The sequence below is a fragment of the Trachypithecus francoisi genome, unplaced genomic scaffold (genome assembly GCF_009764315.1).
Source record: "Trachypithecus francoisi isolate TF-2019V2 unplaced genomic scaffold, Tfra_2.0 Lachesis_group20, whole genome shotgun sequence".
Classification (NCBI taxonomy): Eukaryota; Metazoa; Chordata; class Mammalia; order Primates; family Cercopithecidae; genus Trachypithecus; species Trachypithecus francoisi.
Window position 1 is genome coordinate 43373155 of NW_022681466.1, and position 19141 is coordinate 43392295.

A 19141-nucleotide genomic window follows, 5' to 3' on the forward strand; every position below is an offset into this window, starting at 1 on the left:
CGAGGTGGCGGGCGCCTGTAGTCCCAGCTACTCAGGAGGCTGAGGCAGGAGAATGGTGTGAACCTGGGAGGCGGAGCTTGCAGTGAGCTGAGATCCGGCCACTGCACTCCAGCCCTGGCGACAGAGTGAGACTCCGTCTCAAAAAAAAAAAAAAGAAAGAAATATTCTGGTGACATAAACTCTACAATGGTGGGTGGGGGTGGGAGGATAGACAATGAGGCTCAGCGAGGTTTTTACTGGAGTCCAGGTGAGAGGCTTGGAGTCCTGGGATGGATGTGCCTTTGTCATGCAGAGCCACAGTGCCTAGTGGGGATGAGAAGGGGGCAGAAATGTCCTGGCTGCCCCTCTGTTGGACAGGCTGGCTGTGGAGGAAAAGAAGGGGCTATTTCTCATGAGCTCAGTGCATGGGGTGCTGAACTCTGAGGAGGGACTTGGGCAGTGGGACATTCATTCATTCATTCATTCACTTACCCATTCCATCAATTTCCAAGTCCCTTTGTTCACCATGGCCTGTACTGACTAGAGTTGTTACACAGGGGCACACTCCTGATGTGCATCCAGCTCTAATAGAGCTGATGGTAATAGGGACAAATAAGGACATTATGGCACAGAAAAGTAAGAGCAGGGACAGAGTCATCAGATGAGGATGCTGTAGAGCCTGGGGCTGGAGCAAGTGCTTGGAATCAGCCAGATCTCAGGAAGACCTTTGGAAACCTGGACAGAGGTAGGGTCCATGGAGATCTCAGCCTAGTATCTCTGTCACCTGAACAGCTGACTTCGGGGCTCAGATTCTTAATTCAGAGAGACCTGGTCTCCTCTTTTGGCCACTCTCCCACAGGCTCAGTTGCAGCCAGGATACCCCTTCTCTGTAGTTACTGGCTGTAATGCTGTTTCCCCTCAAGTCTTCCCTATTCTCTGACAGACACTGACTTCCAGCCTCCCCAGGAGTCCATGGAACCTCCATCCAGACACTTTGAATCCCCAATATTGGATGTAGCATCCTCGTGGCAGGCAGACCCAAGCTGAGGATAATGAACTAGGAAAGGCAGGGGCAGAGGCTTTCCCATTCTTTCCCCGGTCTTGTTTCTAGAACACTCATTTCCCAAATATTCTCCTACAGTTCTCTCCTTCCTGTCCTCCCCATCCCCCATTGAGCCTGAAAAGGTGCTGTTTGTCCTATGCTTGCTCCCCAGGGCAACGGGCCAGGCAGCAGGTGTGTGTGTGTGTTGAACAAGGCCATCTCCAGAGCAGAGTGGCTAAGATGAGCTTTGTTTAAATATTAAAGAAGTCAATGATTAATCAAGCCTGGCTCAGTGCCCAGCAACTCACTGTCTCCACTTGGAAGGGCTTGGGCTGGGGCAGGCGGAGCCATGGGGCAGTTTGTGAGGATACTTGCATCTCGACTGGTCAACAAAGAGCTTTTGGGGGCTGGATTATGTAGCCCAATGCAGGGCTGGCCCAAGGATTAGCAGAAAGATGTGCTGGTTGGTATAAAAGCACAGTGCTCATAAACTGGGCACTGGTGATTCGTAAAGGAATGTCCTGTTCTACTTGAGTACATTTTATATACTGTGGACTGAAGCAGAGTCCTTTTTCTAACCAGAGCAGAAGTGGACTAAAGCAGAGTCCTTTTTCTAACCGGAGCAAAGATTCCTTGGGCACTGCAGCCCCATAACCGGGCTACTGAAGAAAACAAGGCTGTGTGCAGAACCAATTCTGGGCATGACTTGGGGTGGGGACCGGTTTGCAGGGACACAGCCATTGAGTCAATAAAACTTTAGGTCCTGAGCCACCAGGGGAAGGAGGTTGGCCTGAAACCCAGGACACACATAGAATCACATAGAGCCAGTTTTTTGTGCACACGGCCTCACATACATGAGTTTGCAAACACACAATTACAATGTCACGTGTACCCAGATCTGCCACAGCTGAACCCAATTATAATTGGGCACTACACATGCAGGCTGTCCCCTCCTCTTCTCCCCAACTCTCTGGCTCAGCCTCCCTCCTCCTGCCCTCGAGCCTCACCTGTCTCACTGGTGTCTAGTCCCAGCTCCACCATTCAGCTCTTACCCATGGAGGCGTCCTGCTTTACTGTGTGAAAATCCAAATGGCCAGGTTGATTGAGCACAGCATCAGGATAAGGTAGAGGCTCAGCAGCATCCACTGTCTTTTAGCAGTCTGGTGGGGTTCCACGGCTATGCCCAGGAAATAGGCATTGGGCAGTAGGCTGAATATCTCAGTGTTTTGGGTCAGTGACTGTTTTTCCAGGAAGTGCAGCCTGCAGGCCAGCCCCAGCACCACCAGAGACATGACAAAGCCCAGGGCCAGCAGCACCCAGTACCCAAATTTAGCCTGGTTGGGGTCCAGCTTCAGATTCAGGAATGTCACTTTGTCTGTGTCTTTTTCTGTGAAAGACATGGGAGTATCATAGGGCAGGTGGAACTAGAGAGGGACCCCTGGGATCTCCTGTGGCTGTCAAAGGAGATCTGATTGGACTACATGTCCCTGCATGCAAGGGACCAGAGGCAAGATGCTGACCCTTTGCTTAGATGTCAGCCTGGCGGCCTAGCTGGACAGTGTGCAAGGAAGCAACTGAGCCAGGGACTAGGGCGTGGGAGGTGGTCTTGGCGGAAGCTGCATCAGCCCTGGTACAGACAGGGTCCCACAGCAGCAGTGCTGTGCTGGTTCAAGCCAGTTCATGAATGAGCCAGGGGTTAAGGCTGGGTAGGGGTAGGTACTAGGATAGAGCAGGGTAAGGTGGAGCCGGGGGCTAGCCCAGAGCTGGAACCAGGGTCAGATTATCAAACCTTCAAAGGAACAGCTGAAGTCTGGCCAGCCTAGGATGTCCCCTTGCTGCATGCTGTCAGTCACCAGCCAGTTCAGTACGGGTATGAAGTAGGTCATGAGGGCCTTTATACACACCTCAGACTCCCCAGTCAGCATCTTTAGGACCTCTGGCCACGGCTTGCTTGAGCCCAGCTTTAGAGCATCTCTGGGGGAGTGGGTGCGGCTGTGAGGCTGTGTGGGGGCATCAGCTGGTGCTGCTGAGGCCCCCATTGCACCCAATCCTGGCCCCAGCAATTGGCCAGCCAGAACTTTCCCACAGAGCTCGGCATAGTGGATACAATCACAAGTTTGAAAGAAGACTAATCTGGGTTTGAATCTCAGCTCTGCTATTTAGTAGCTGTGGGGCTTTGGGCAAGTAACCTTTCTGAGCCTGGGTTTCCATATCCATAAAATGGAGATGATCATGGTATCTACCTCGAAGGGCCATTGTGGTGATTAAATAAGCCCCGTGCTGGGAGCATAGCATGCAGGCAATACTTGTTAACTACTGATGATGATGATGATTACTAGTACTACTGGTAATACTGTGATGATTATTATTCTCCTGGAAACAAACAGGCATAAAGTCCTAAGACACTGTTACCCGTGAGGTGCTCGATGTCGGTAGATGGTGGCAGTTCTTCACCCCTTTCTGGTTTCAGGGAGGGTTTGGGAGGATTAGAAACATCATGAGCATGGGAGGTGCTCTGCACACCACCTGTAGTGCTGCACAAATGTCAGCTGTGTTTCACGGCACACCCAGCCTTTAGGGCAGGTGGTTGAGCTTTACGCTAGGTCCCTTGGGCTCACAATGGGAGTATGAGGTGCACTGAAGCCAGGGCTTCAGGCTTCTCCACTCCAGAGCCCCCAGCAGAGGCAGTGGCGGGCAAGCCGTGGCCAGAGGTCCTAAAGATGCTGACTTGGGAATCTGAGGTGTGTATAAAGGCCCTCATGACCTACTTCATACCCGTACTGAACTGGCTGGTGACTGACAGCATGCAGCAAGGGGACATCCTAGGCTGGCCAGACTTCAGCTGTTCCTTTGAAGGTTTGATAATCTGACCCTGGTCAGATTCCAGCTCTGGGCTAGCCCCCGGCTCCACATTACCCTGCTCTATCCTAGTACCTATCCCTACCCAGCCTTAACCCCTGGCTCATTCATGAACTGGCATCAGAACCTCTTACCTAGAGTTAGTTGTGGTTTTTCTTCACCAGTGGTTTCTGGCCCCACTGACCTTTGGTTTCCCTACCTCATTATTTCCCAGTTGTTTATTAACTGATGCGCATAAGCCTTTGGAAGCTACAAACCCTCCTTCATGACTGTGGGACTTAGTCCTCATCACAATGAGGGCAGGTATTCATGGAGCCCATTTTACTGATGAGGAAACTGAGCCCGAGAGAGATTAAGTTGTCTGCCTAAGGTTACACAGTCCATAAGTAGCACTGCTAGGTCAGGTTTAAGCCTGGGCCCTGTTAGTCTAGACCCCAAATTGTGACCTCTGGGTCCCAACTCTCTCCTGGTCGGATCAAGGAACAACAGGTTGGGAAGGATCTGCCCACTTTAACCAGTTCAACCCTCCATTCCCAACAGAACCAGCCCAGAGCCTGACTCAGGGCCATGATGTTTAGGAGGATGAATCAAAAGTAGCAAAACCAAGTTTTAAGATCAATTAGGCAAAAGAGCAGCCAAGAATCTTTCTCTTTTACCCCGCAAGTATTCGCATCCTCTCTCCCCTCCACAAACCATATTCTGCTCTGCTGCTATTTCATCATCTGCAAAGGTCATGACATCCTCCTTACTCAGAAACCTCTCCTCTGCCCATAGCTCAGAAAATGCTATGTGAAGTCCTAAGCCTGGATTCAGGGTTTTCCCTGACCAGGGGTCTGGCCAGGGACACACAGGAACTGGTGAGCAATGACAAGAGATGACTCACTGGCCACATGCTTTGGTGCCAAGTCAGACCCTGAGAGCCCTGTGCACCTTGAGTGGGGTGAGGGTGGGAAGTGGTGAAAATGATTGAGGTAAACGTCCCACCAATCCAGTGGGATGAAAGAGGTGAGTTGATGTAAAGAAAACAGATATCTTAGCCAGACACGGTGACTCACACCTGTAATCCCAGCACTTTGGGAGGCTGAGGTGGGTGGATCCCTTGAGGCCAGACGTTCGAGACCAGCCTGGCCAGCATGGTGGAACCCCGTCTCCACTAAAAATACAAAAAATAGGCCGGGCGCGGTGGCTCAAGCCTGTAATCCCAGCACTTTGGGAGGCCGAGACGGGCGGATCACGAGGTCAGGAGATCGAGACCATCCTGGCTAACACGGTGAAACCCCGTCTCTACTAAAAAATACAAAAAACTAGCCGGGTGAGGTGGCGGGCACCTGTAGTCCCAGCTACTTGGGAGGCTGACGCAGGAGAATGGCGTGAACCCGGGAGGCGGAGCTTGCAGTGAGCTGAGATCCGGCCACTGTACTCCAGCCTGGGCGACAGAGCGAGACTCCGTCTCAAAAAAAAAAAAAAAAAAAAAAAAAAAACAAAAAATAGCCAGGCGTGGTGGTGTGTGCCTGTAATCCCAGCTGCTCTGGAGGCTGAGGCACGAGAATCACTTGATCCCAGGAGTCAGAGGTTGTAGTGAGCCAAGATCGTACCACTGCACTCCAGCCTGGGCAACAGAGACTGTCTCAAAAAAGAAAAGAAAAGAAGAAAAGAAAAAAGAAAAGAAGAAAAAAAAAAAAAGAAAAAAGAAAAGAAAAGAAAAAAAGGAAAAGAGATATCTGCTATTTTTTTCTCTTTCTTTTTCTTTTTTTTTTTTTTTAGACGAGGTCTTACTCTGCTGCTGAGGTAAACTGCAGTGGTGTGATCTCAGCTCACTGCAGCCTCGACCTCAGAGACTTAAGCGATCCTCCCACCTCAACCTCCTCGTGCCACCATGCCTGGCTAAATTGTGTTCACTTTTTGTAGATACAGGATCTAACCATGTTGCCTGCTCTGGTCTCAAACTCCTGGGCTTGATGGATCCTCCCATCTTGGCTTTCCAAAGTTTTGGGGTTATAGGTGTGAGCCACCATGCCTGCTTTCTGCTATTTCTCGCATACTTGCATTTGAGGACAAAACTCCCTCCTTCGTTCCCTGGCATGACCTCCTAACCCTCTTTCTATGTTCACCAAAGCCCCTTTCTATTGCCTGGTATTATGAAATTTATTTGTCTATTTATTTTTTTGAGATGGAGTTTCACTCTTGTCACCCAGACTGGAGTGCAGTGGCATGATCTCAGCTCACTGCAACCTCCGCCTCCTGGGTTCAAGCAATTCTCCTGCCTCAGCGTCCCAAGTAGCTGGGATTATAGGCGACCACCACCACTCTCAGCTAATTTTTTGTATTTGTAGTGCAAACGGAGTTTTGCCATGTTGGGCAGGCTGATCTCGAACTCCTAACCTCAGGTGATCTGCCAGCCTCGGCCTCCCAAAGTGCTGGGATTACAGGTGTGAGCCACCGTGCCCGGCCATGAAATTTATTTATCCTGTGGTTCATCTCCCCCTGTTGGATGCAGAGCAGCTGGTCTGTATGGAGACAAGTAAATGTTTACTGAACGAATAAATGACAGGCAGCCAGAGATATGAATGCAAAGAGCAGAGAGGTGCCCTTATGTTCAACATGTTCAGTAAAGCTCAAGGCTGGGCAATCAGCTAGAATAAAGTCCAGAGACATGAAAGGATGGAAGACCAAATCTACTAGGGAGACAACAGTCATGCAAGGTGCAGCCCTTCCTAGAAGCAAAGCCCAGGGGATCAGTCCTGAAACACCATCTGGCCTGGTGGTTAGAGATAAACTGCATGGTGGGATCAAAAATATGCTCATTAAATTTGCAAAGGATACTAAATTTGTGGCAATGTTAATCCTCTAGGAGACAGGAATAAAGCTCAAGATGACCTTGACCAATTAGGGAAATGGACCTAGTGAAATCCATTGAAATTCAACAGGAAAATGATCAAGTCAGTGGGTAAGCTCCACATCTCCAAGGTTGGGGTGCTGATCTTGGAACCAGTTAGACCTGTATCTAAGCTCACCAGGGACTGTATTCTTTGACTAATGGAGGCCAACAGGGTGAAAAATAATGTGTTCTGGAGTCAGTTATGGGTTCAAAGCATGACTTTGCTTCTTGCTAGATGAATGACACACAACGACACCACCTCTCTTGCCTTCAGTTTCATCATTTGTAAAAGGCAGATAATAATATCCACTTTGCAAAGTTAAGAGCTATTATTATAATATGAAACATTGTAAGAGTACTCATCAGAGAGCGCCCCCTGTAGTAGTAAATGCTTCACATTTTCAGTTCAGTCCCCTACTCCTTCGGGGTTTGCTTTAGGACTAAAAACCACTGCCACGTAGGTAGGCATGGAAAGAATAAGCTAAACACCAAGTGCAGAGAAAAAGACTCAAGGGTCAAAGTGGACCACAAGCTGACCAGAAGCATGCCAAGAGACTACTGTGAAAGCATCCTGGATCAGCCTGGGAACTGGATTTGGGAACCTCCAAGAAGACATGGGAGAAACAGACTGCACTCAAGGGTGTGCCAAGTGCTGCTGAGAGGGTAGGTCAGCACCTTGTAAGGAAAGGATAAGGGAGATTCAGATGGAAGGCTGAAGCCTGAGGTAGAACCCCGATGCTGGCTTCCTATCTAGGACAGTTTGGCTTACTGCCATATGTGTGTGCATGTGTGTGCACGTGTGTGTGTGTTAGTGGGAGGGGCTAAACAGTGTCTTTTCTTTCTTTCTTTTTTTTTTTTTTTGAGATGGAGTTTCACTCTTGTTGCCCAGGCTGGAGTGAAATGGTGCAGTCTCGGCTCACTGCAACCTCCACCTCCCAGGTTCAAGTGATTCTCCTGCCTTAGCCTCTCAAATAGCTGGGATTACAGGCACCCGCCACCACACCCGGCTAATTTTTATATTTTTGGTAGAGACGGGGTTTCATCATGTTGGTCAGGCTGGTTCTGAACTCCTGACCTCAGATGATCCACCTGCCTCGACTTCCCAAAGTGCCGGGATTACAGGTGTGAGCCACTGTGCCCAGCCTAAGCAGTGTCTCTGAACACAGAAGGCTACACAAGAGGAAATGGGCTCTGATTAATGTAGGAAAGACTGCAGTCTGACATGAGGAAGAACTTCCGCTAGAATATAAGCTTAATGAAGCTCTGCTCAAGGTGTCTAGTGTAGTCGGGGGTGGAGAGGGAGCCTGAAGCAGGACTTCCTTAAAGGGAGATAGGGGAGCCAAGCACAAATGAAGGAAGAGGGCACTCACCCCAGGAGCTTCCCGGCAATCTTGGAGTTGTAGATGTCACACTGGTGCAGTGGACCCATGTGGCCCGAGGCTTTGCACAGTGTTTCATGGAACTGGAACTGGAGCACCAGACTGAGGAAGTATCTGGTTGAGAAACGTGAGGGCAGGCTAGGGAGTGGAGACCAGGAGTGGGAAACTCAGAGCCACTTGGGACCAGGCAGCTCTGGCATGCAGTGACCACAAGGGCCCCATGTCAGCAGTCACTGCCTAGGCAGAGGCTCCTTGGGCAGGGCCCAGCCTTGGGCTGACCCTAGAGTACTGGGGGGCTGTCCTTCTCTAGCTTTCTGAACCAGCAGTCACCCCAACCCTTGCCTCCTCCAAGGGACAACAGGGATGGTCTAGAATATTCCCATCAGCTCTGCCCTCTGCACAGGACCTGATGCAAAAGCTCAAAGGATTGTAGGTCAGAGACCTCAGAAGGCTGTGCAACCCAACAGGAAGAGATGGGCAGGGGTGCAGGGTGACATTTGGACCTAGAGCCTTCCTGCAAATCCTCGCTCCAGTTCCCACGCCCCTCAACTCCTAGGACTGGCACTGCCAACAGGGCCCAGACCTTTACCATATGTAGGGCACACCAGCAGAAATGTGGAACTTGGCACCTGGATCAAAGTCTTCCTCTGAGTGAGGAACAGGGGGGCACAAGCCCTGGTATTTTAACCTGGCAGGGAAAAGACAGAGGGCTTGGTGGTGGTGTCTGGCAGGTTCTTGGAGCCTCTCTCTTTTCCTTCCTTCCTTCCTTCCTTCCTTCCTTCCTTCCTTCCTTCCTCCCTCCCTCCCTCCCTTCCTTCTTTCTTCTTTCTTCTTCTTCTTTTTTTTTTTTCAGAGTCTTGCCCTGTTGTGCAAGCTGAAGTGCAGTGGCGTGATCTCGGCCCACTGCAACCTCATCCTCCTGGGTTCAAGCTATTCTCTTGTCTCAGCCTCCCAAGTAGCTGGGATTACAGGCGTGAGCCACTACGCCTGGCCTGCCTTTTTCTTTCCAAAGCACCTGCATGTCTATCAAAATTGGACTTGGCAGGCTGAGGATACCTAATGCATTTTGACTGATTAAATAAATGAAAACACATGGGATTAGAAATCAGCGTAAAACAATAGCAGTTAACACTGACTGAGCACTTCGTCTATGCTCAGAACCACGTCTGGCTTTCCACATAGACTCACGCATGCACTCAATACCGTCCTGGTCTCTGGAGGAGGTACCAGTGGGGGAGCCGGGGAGGCAAGGCCCCTGCTTACATCCTAACAGTGGAGGACAGATTATAGACCAATAAACAAAGTCGTTTCATCTAGTAAGAAGTCTTGAGAAGAAAACAGAAACATCCCTGTAGGGCAGTACTACTATTATTCGCATTTTGCAGATGAGGAAACCAAGGTTTGGCAACCAGGGAATTGGCCGCAGGACACAGAGCTAATCACAGTCGCACCCTGATGACCTGAAGGTCTGGTTTTGCCCCTCTGAGCTGTGCGACTGTGGGAAAGTTGCTGATTGTCTCCGAGTCTTGTTGTAAAATGTCTATAAAATGGAAGGAAGTAGGCTGGGTGTGGTGGCTCACACCTGTAATCCCAGCACTTTGGGAGGCTGATGTTGGAGGATTGTTTGAGCCCAGAAGTTTGAGACCAGCCTGAGCAACAAAGTGAGACCCTGTCCCTACAAAAAATACAAAAATGAACCAGGTGTGCTGGTGCACATCTGCAGTCCCAGCTACTCGGGTGCTAAGGCAGGAGGATCGCTTGAGCCCAGGAGGTCAGGGCTACAGTGAGCCATGATTGCTCCACTGCACTCCAGCCTTGGCAACAAAGTGAGACCCTGTCTCAAAAACAACCTTCATTATTGGCTCACTGGAGCCTCTGAACCATCTCCAAGGTCAACAGAGTGTCAGGAGCTTCCCTCCCGGTTGACAGGGCCTTATTCAAGGCCCAGGGAAGTTGCCACCCCTCGTGCTTAACCCCTGGGTTCCATCAGCTGGGGTGTTGGGCAGGGCTGACAGAAGCCTCCTGCAGGTGCCTCAGATGGCCTATTAGGGTGACCTTAGAGAGGCACAAGGTCAAGACTCTGCCAAGCCCACAGGGGGGACCTGCTCCTGAAGTCAAGGGTGGGAGTAAGAGGACAAGGGGAGGGAGGAGCTCCCAGCTCTGCCACCTGTTGGTTTGCTGTATGACCTTGGGCTGGTTTGTGACCTCCCATGAGCTTCAGCTGCTGCTTCTGTGAGCTGAGCATTTTGAAATGATCACAATGCAAGGTGGTTGTAAATGTTCAAATTCAACATAAGAGGCTGGGCACAGTGGCTCATGCCTGTAATCCCAGCACTTTGGGAGGCCTAGGCAGGCAGATCGCTTGAGCCTGGGAGTTTAAACCTCGGCACCATGGCAAACTCCATCTCTAAAAAAAAAATTACACAAAACTAGCCAGTGTGGTGGTGCATGCCTGTAGTCCCAGCTACTCAGGAGGCTGAGGAAGGAGGATTGATTGAGGCTGGGAGGTCAGGTCTGAAGTGAGCCGTGATCATGCCACTGTACTCCAGCTTGAGTGACAGAGCGAGGCCCTGTCTCAAAAAACAAACAAAAAAAGTAAGAGCCTGTTGCAGAGCCAGGAGCACCCCTGGCAACCCCAAATCACACTGTGACCAGCAGACTGAAGCTGGTCAGTCCGAGGCCTGGCAGATATGGAGAAACCCTGGTCACAGGTATTTATTATCCCATCAAATGGCCAGGGGTCAGTGATGAGGTGTAACATGGGGGTCCCTCACTCGAGAGTGATGCCTCCCAACTGCTGGTGGGTTCCCATGGCAGCTTAGGGGTGTTAAGCCCAAAGCAGGCTTGTGTGCATTTTAGGGGCCTGCCTCTCTCCCACGGGGAGTCTTTCCCCAGAAAGGAAAGTGTTCAGGCCCCCGCACACCCCATTGCCTGGCACCAGGAAGGGAGGGAGGTGGGGGAGGGCCTGCCTGGTGCTTAATGTTCTGTGATTGGAGAAGCCCAGTTGCAACCATTGTGTAAGCTTCCCAGCCACCCAGGGAGCAAGTGGGGTCAAACACCAGGGTCCATTTTTCACAGATAAGGAGACTGAAGACTAGAAAGGCTAAGAGACCTGCTCAGTGCCTGCGTGGAAGATTATAGAGAGGTTCTTGTGCTGCAGAAAGTCCTGGAAATGGCCCATCTGGTGGAAGATGGTAACAAACCCACCTGAGGTTCCACCACTCCTGATTGTAGATGTCTTTCCGAATGGTGCCGTCAAAGACCTTCTAGTGAAACAGGTCCAACAGGAGCCGACAGGGATGAAGGCAATCTTCTCCAGGGCAATTCGCATCAGGAAATTGACCTCTTCCTCTGGGAAGAGGGTGAGGACAGTTAAGAGGCGACCCCTGGGATCTTCCCATAGCTTTGCCCGAGAGCCCTGACCCTACCGAGCCCTAGCGGCGGCCCCAGGCTTGGGCCCTTGGTCCTCATCACCTGAGTCCTGGTGCTTGAGGCTGAGCAGGCCTATGTTGAGCAGGTGCTTGTGGGAGGAGGCCGAGAGGGTGATCACAGACCCCACAGCCTCTTCAAAGGCTGGATTGGCACCTTCACAGAAGATGATGGAAAGGTTCTTGTACTGCAGAAAGTACTGGATATGGCTCATCTCGTGGAAGATGGAGAGCAGGTCTTCTATGGTCACCTCCGTGCACTTCTTTATTCTACAAGCAAAGGGCATGGGTCAAGGAGCATGGAGAAAGGGAGTTTCCCCACTCAGACTCCTCGAGGGACTGGGTGGTCAGGTTGGAGCCCAGACAGGGTTCGGCAGTTGTTCTCTTTTTTTTTTTTTTTTTTTTTTGAGACGGAGTTTTGCTCTGTCCCCCAGGCTGGAGTGCAATGGTGCGATCTTGGCTCACTGCAGCCTCTGGCTCCCAGGTTCCAGTGATTCTCCTGCCTCAGCCTCCTGGGTAGCTGGGATTATAGGCACACGCCACCACACCTGGCTAATTTTTGTATTTTTAGTAGAGACAGGGTTTCACCATGTTGACCAGGCTGGTCTCAAACTCCTGACTTCACGTGATCCACTGCCTTGGCCTCCCAAAGTGCTAGGATTACAGGCGTGAGCCACCACGTCTAGCTGGCAATTGTTCTTTCTCAGTCTAGGCCCCATATCTAACCAGCGACCAAGCCCTTTGCTCTCACGCCACCTTTCCTTCTGTGTTTCTCGCTTGCCTTTCCCCCTCCCCTGCCCCGGCTCTCCCCTGCCCACACCTAAGACAGGCAGACAGGGGAGAGGAGAAGGCCAGGTGCGTGGTACCGCCGTGAGCACCTGAAGTCATCGTCAAGGTAGAAGTTCCAGGCAGAGGTGTGACACTCCACCTCTCGCCCATCGGTTGGCCTCGTCAGCATTGACTTTTTCCAGAAACTGGGTGGGGCAGGCAGCAGCCCCAAGGAGGTGAAGAATTTCTCAGTCTTCAAACATTTTCTCTGATTTCCAGTGCTGTGGGAGAAGAGGGGATGTGTAGGGCGCTGCCTTGTTTGCCCAAGGATGCCGATGGGGAGGGGCAGGGACAGACAAGCCAAGCACTAACCTGGCCTTTCATGATCTTTGTGACATCCTCAGGGATCTTCTTTGGAAAGGGCAGGACCAGGTCCAAGATGTTGACCGAGGACTGAGCCCACATGCTCCCTGGAAGAAGAGGAGGGGGTAAGGGGAGGCTGGAGACAGTCTCTGCCTTTATTTGGCACTCACCTCAGCCACCAGCAGGGCCTTTACCCCGGAGGTGGGCAGGGATGGGCCCCCTCAGGTCGATGAGCTTGGGCCCATAGTGGCGGTGGAGGGCCCGGTGCATGTAGATGTGCAGGTTCAGGTAGAGTGGCCGCAGCTCCTGGAAGAACCGCTCCAGGTCTTGCTTCAGGGTGTCCGACTCATACTTGGAGCGCCACAAGGCTCCCATGTCTTTGTAACCTAGGACAGGAGAGAGGACTCACTAGGAGCTCACCATCTCACCCTTTACCCCTGGCCTAGCTGACAAGAGACCCAGACACCTTCTAGGGAAGCCACTCAATCTCGCTGACCCTCTGGGTCTTCTTTGGCAAAACGGGGAGAATATCTGCCCATTTTGGAAAGGCACTGAGCAAAGTCCACGATCCGAGTTCCCCACCATGCCTGCAAGGCCCTGGGTCCCCTCTCATCCCACCTCATCCTTAGCCCTGCGGCCACCTGGGCTTCTTTCAGGTCTTCCAGAGCACCAGCTCCTCCTGCTGCAGAGCCTCTGCCTAGGATGCTCTTCTTTCACATCTTGCTCCCCATCTTTTGCCCATCTTTCAGGTCTTGGATAAATGTCAGAGGCCTTCCCTGAACACTTGTCTGCAGCAGCCTCTTCTCATTCTCTTTCTCAGCAGCCCCTTCCTATTCTGCAACACCCCAGGTGGTAGTGAGAGACCGGTGTTTACTGAATATGGTCTGCCTCCCCGCAGGACCGCAGGTGCATGAGAACAGGCGCCTGTCTTTTCACCTATGTGTCCTCAGAGTCTCCCCAGCACCGAGCACATAGGTGCTCTATGAATATTTGGAGAGCCCAGCTGCAGGGCTCATAGGTCCTACCTCCAGGGCCCTACGGCCGCCTTCACCCTGGGAAAGCTCAGCTTTGCCCCTTCCTTGCCATCGCTCTGAGCCCCGTGGTGTCCTGTCTGCTCACCATTGAGCTGTGCAGCCTTGTTGCTGAGCTCCACATAGTGCTTGAAGGTGGTGCAGATCTGGCGGCCCACGGCATCCCGCCAGCCCTGCCAGGCCCACAGCAGCTCCTCTTTGTTCCTGGAGGTGGCCATGACTTCTTCGAGTTCTATGCCCAGAAAAGGAGCCATGGGGGACCCACTCCCACCTGCCTCTGCCCTCACCCTCCTGGCACTAAGGGAGGATGGTTGGGGACTGGGAGGGGCCCCTGGAAGGGACTGAGTGCTGGAGATTCTGTGGTTGGGTGGGACAGGGCTTGGGTGTTCACCAGGCTCCAGGGACAGGCAGGGCCTCTCATTCAGGCACACCTGGGCCATACTGTATGTCATCTCCATGTTGGCCAGAAGCTCGTTATACTGGGGGAACAGGTGTTACCCAGGGTAGGCCGGTGCCCCTGGGCCTGCCCCCAGTGCTTGCCCCACCAGCCAGGAGAGATCGGCACCCCCACCTCTACTCCTCTCCTTCTCCAGAGGAAGTTCTGATCTTGCCCCTCCTCCAACTCCTGCCTCCCTCCTGCCCCAGACACTCTGGCTCCCCCACCAGACCCCTGGGGCCAGGGAGCATGTGCCCAAAGGTCTGGGGGCTCCATCCATCACCTCCCGCAGCTCGTCCTTGGGCAGGGCCGCCTTGTCTATGTTCTGCAGCTTTCTCAGCATGCGATTCACATCCTGGTCCTGGAACTGGGCGACCTTAAACAGGCAGGCCCGGATGCCAAAGTAAATCATGAACTGGGACCTCTCCATGTCCTTGTGCAGCTGCAAAGAGGGCCAGCAAGGTTCGGGGACAGGGGAAGGGTCCCACTTGACCTCCAGGGCCATGGCACCCTGACTGACTCCCTAATCCCATTGGCTTAGGGAACAAGATTTGCTAAGAGGGAGAGGGCAGAAACCTGGGTCCCTAAAAGCAAGGAGGTGAGATTTACAAAGGACAAGAAGCAAGAGATTCTTGACTGGAGAAAGTTTAGGGCTTCCAGGAGGCCCAGAACTTGCAGCCCGCTTTGGTATGTACACTGGGGCTTCCCTAGTTCCTCTTGCTTGGGATAGGAGCAGGAGGTGTGCCCCATGGCCCCAAATCCCTGAAAAGAGCAAAGAGAGGAGAGGCTGGGGTGGAGGTGACACCATACCATCTCCTCCTGATTTTTCCTGGTGATGTTGGTGACATAGTTCCAAGTGGCCTCCATGAACTGGTTCAACACAACTTTAGCTGTTTGGTCATAAAACTGCAGGAAGATCTTGGCCTTAGTCTCATTGTAGAAGTCATCTGCAGGGAAGGATATGGGCACCATGTGCTGGGAAGGTCCTGTCCCCACCCAGTCCCCTTGTCTGGTCCCATGCTTCTTGGGGTCCCAGCCACACCTAAACTATGTTCATCCTTGATCTAGAGGCAAGGCAACAGTTGCCTGTAACAGAGGAGCACAAGTAGGGAAAGTCCAGGGCGAGTCTGTCTGCACCCATGACCAAGAGAACAGCAGAGCTGGATGAGGCTATGGGCCAATCACAAGCCAGCTCCATATTGTGACATCAAGGGCCAAAGACTCAGCCACAGAATGTTAGAACTGGAAAGCCCCATCCACCTCCTGGTCCAACTGTTCCCATTTTACAGGTAGGGAGACTGAGGTCCAGAAAGTCAAGCCAAGTGATCTGGCTCATGTGGTTAGCTAATGGCAGACCCAAAAGGAGGAACAAGGGGTCTTGACTTTTAGGCCAGAACTTGTTCGGCTCTCCTTGGTCACTTTTCCCTGGGGCTGGAGCCACCCTTGGGTTATGGCCAGGGATTGATGAGGCCCTCCCTCCATAGGCTGGGACCACTTCTGAGCAAGTGGATGGGATGATGGATGGATGGATGGATGGGTGGATGGATGGATGGAGGTAATATATCTGGGTCTCTGGAAGCCAGGTTGTCTTTCCAGGTTCTTCTAACTTGACCTCTTATGTTCATATGTTTAGGCTTTTTCTCTCTTATAGGCTGTGCAATAATCCCCAGGGCTGTGCACAGCCCTCCCCATCACACCTGTTTCTCCAGGGAGACCCTAATATTATGAGTTTGCAATCAGGAGAGGGCACATCAGGCAGGGACTGGGTGGGGTGTGAAGAGGCGAAGCTGGCACCTTCCATCCAGGGTGCATGCCCATGAGTACCTGAGCCTGATCTGAAAACCAGCTGGCAAGACACCAGCTCTCTGTAAGCCTGCGGTTACCCCCAGTACTCTTGCACTGAAGTCTGTGGAGGCCAGCTCCATCTGTCTCACCTTGGGTTTCTCCTCAGACTCACTTCCCTCCACACTCAGAATCCCCATACTCTGTGTTGCCTTCCATCACTCTCAGCCTACAAAGGCTCACATGTTCAAAAAGTTCCCACCTCTACACATGGGCTGATACCACGACTAGAGAAACTGACCAAATAACCCCCAAAATATGATCCATTATGGGTAAAATATATTTATAACATGAGGAAAGGAAGAAAAGGGTAGTGATACTTCTGGTTAAGCTGATCGACTGAGCTCACAGAGAAGTCTCCCTTCCTGCTTCAAGCATATAGACATATATTAGTCCATTCTCACATTGCTATAGAGAACTACCCGAGAGTGGGTAATTTATAAAGAAAAGAGGTTTAATTGACTCTACAGTTCCACAGGCTGTACAGGAAGCATGGCTGGGGAAGCCTCAGGAAACTTACAATCATGGTAGAAGACGAAAGGGAAGCAGGCACATCTTCACATGGTGGCAGGAGAGAGAGAGAAGGGGGAGGTGCTACACACTTTTAAACAACCAGATCTTGAGAACTCAGTCACTATCACGAGAACAACAAAGGGGAAGTCTGCCTTCATGATTCAACACGCCTACCTCTCCTCCAACACAGGAGAGGTCAGGGTGCATCCATCCAGAGAGCTGCAGCACTGGTGTCGGGGGATAGCTGATCCCAATGGAAATGACATCTCTGCCAAGCTGGGAGCCCCTGCAAGCGTCAGGTGCATGCATGGGATTGTGCAGAAGGCTGTTTCAACTGAAGATGGCTGATAGGTCCAGTTTACCAGGTATAAGAGGAAATCCAGTTTCAGGAGGGACAATAATAATTACCAACACTCACTGAGCACTTTCTAGGTGCTAGGGACGATTTGGGGGCTTTCAACATATGAATCCTCACAACAAACCCATGAGGTAAGTACTGTGATCAACACTCCCATTTTACAGATGAGGAAACAGAGGCACAGAAAGGTTGAGGAATTTGCTCATAGTCACACAGCTAGCAAATGATGGAAATGGGAGTCCAATTCCTATGGTTGGTTCCAGAGCTTGTGCTAAATTGCAGGCACAATGAATGAAGCAGACTGCAACGGAGGAAGGACAAGTCTCAGAGCAATCCAAAAGGGACTTAAAATGCACGTCTTTATGCCATATATAAAAATTAACTCAAAAATGGGTCACAGCTTATTTTCTTTTTTCAATTTAAAAGAGTACATTTAAGGCTGGGGGCGGTGGCTCATGCCTGTAATCCCAGCACTTTGGGAGGTTGAGGCGGGTGGATCACTTGAGGTCAGGAGTTCAAGACCAGCCTGGTCAACATGGTGAAACCCTGTCTCTACTAAAAATACAAAAATTAGCTGGGCGTGGTGGCACTTGCCTGTAATCCCAGCTACTCGGGAGGCTGAGGCTGGAGAATCGCTTCAACCCGGGAGGCAGAGGTTGCAGTGAGCCAAGATCACACCACTACACTCCAGCCTGGGTGACAGAACGAGACTCTGTCTCAAAAAATAAATAAATAAAATAAAATAATAAAAGAGTACATTTAACACCTTATCTTGGACAACGTGACAGTCATGAGATCTTTGTGTAGGAGAAGAAAGAGGGAACAAAAAACGAAGTCTACAAAATTCTTAGAACACAGGGGGAAGTTTCATGACACTGGATTTGGCAGTGATTGCTTGCATATGACACCAAAAGCAGAGGCAACACAAGAAAATATAAGCAAATTGAACCTCATCAAAATTTTAAACTTTTGCATCTCAAAAGACGCTATAACAGAGCAAAAAGGCAACCCATGGAATGGAAGAAAATATCTGTTACTCACAGATCTGCTAGGGAATTAATATCCAGAACGTATAAAGAACTCCTCAAACTCAACATTCAAAGATGGGCAAAGGGCCAGGCGTGGTGGCTCACGCCTGTAATCCCAGCACTTTGGGAGGCCGAGGTGGGTGGATCACCTGAGGCCAGGAGTTCGAGACCAGCCTGACCAATATGGTGAAACCCTGTCTCTACTAAAAAAAATACAAAAATTAGCCAGGCGTGGTGGTGGGCACTTGTAGTCCCAGCTACTCAGGAGGCTGAGACAGGAGAATTGCTTGAACCCAGGAGGTGGAGGTTGCAGTGAGCCAAGATCGCACTACTGCACTCCAGCCTGGGTGACAAAGTGAGACTCCATCTAAAAACAAACAAACAAACAACAACATCAGCAAAACAAAGATGGGCAAAGGACTTGGGTAGACATCTCTCTAAAGAAAATACATGAGTTGCTCATTAGCACAGGAAAAGATGCTCAATATCACTAATTATTAGGGAAAGGCAAATCAAAGCACCCATTAGGGTGGCTGTTATCAAAAAAACAGAAAGCAAGAGTCGGTCAACATGTGGAGAAACTGGAAACCTTGTGCATTGTTGGGGGCAATGGGAAATGGCAAAGCCGCTGTGGAAAACAGTCTGGTGGTTCCTCAAAAAAAAGTAAACACAGAATTACCATATGATCTAGCAATTCTTCTGGGTATATACACGAAAGAACTGAAAGCCGGGACTCAAACAAATATTTGTACACAGTGTTTTGTCAACCTGAAATAGTAAAAAAAAGAACAGAATCCAGTTTAACAGGCTTATTCGAGCGTGAAGCTGAGGATGGCCATTTTCACAGGCTCCAAAGAAATGGCATCCGTGCTCTGAAGCTGAGAAGTTTAAGGTCTTACTTTATAGTCAGAAAACTAAGAAATTAGGTAGAATCACAACATTTCCCATATAAGTTTGGTTTATGAGTTACAGCAATTTGATTAATAATAGCTTATTTTCTTTTTTTCAATTTAAAATAGTACACTTAACACATCTTGGACAATGTGACAGTCCTGAGGTCTTTGAGTAGAAGGAAGAGGAAAGTTAATCTATAATGAAGTTCAACAGAAAAGAGGAAAGGAAACTTCAGTCTTTTATAACATTTTACAAAACAATGCAGCTAAGGGGAAAAGGAGTAATCAATAATTAGGGAAACAAAGATCACAGCTCCCTGTAAGTGACTCAGGTCCCACAGTTA

General features: G+C 50.6%; 1 pseudogene; it reads right to left on the reverse strand.

Moving 5' to 3' along the window:
• Positions 1–2043: 2043 nt before the first annotated feature.
• Positions 2044–15285, reverse strand: LOC117067999 (annotated as a pseudogene).
• Between the last annotated feature and the right edge of the window lie 3856 nt (positions 15286–19141).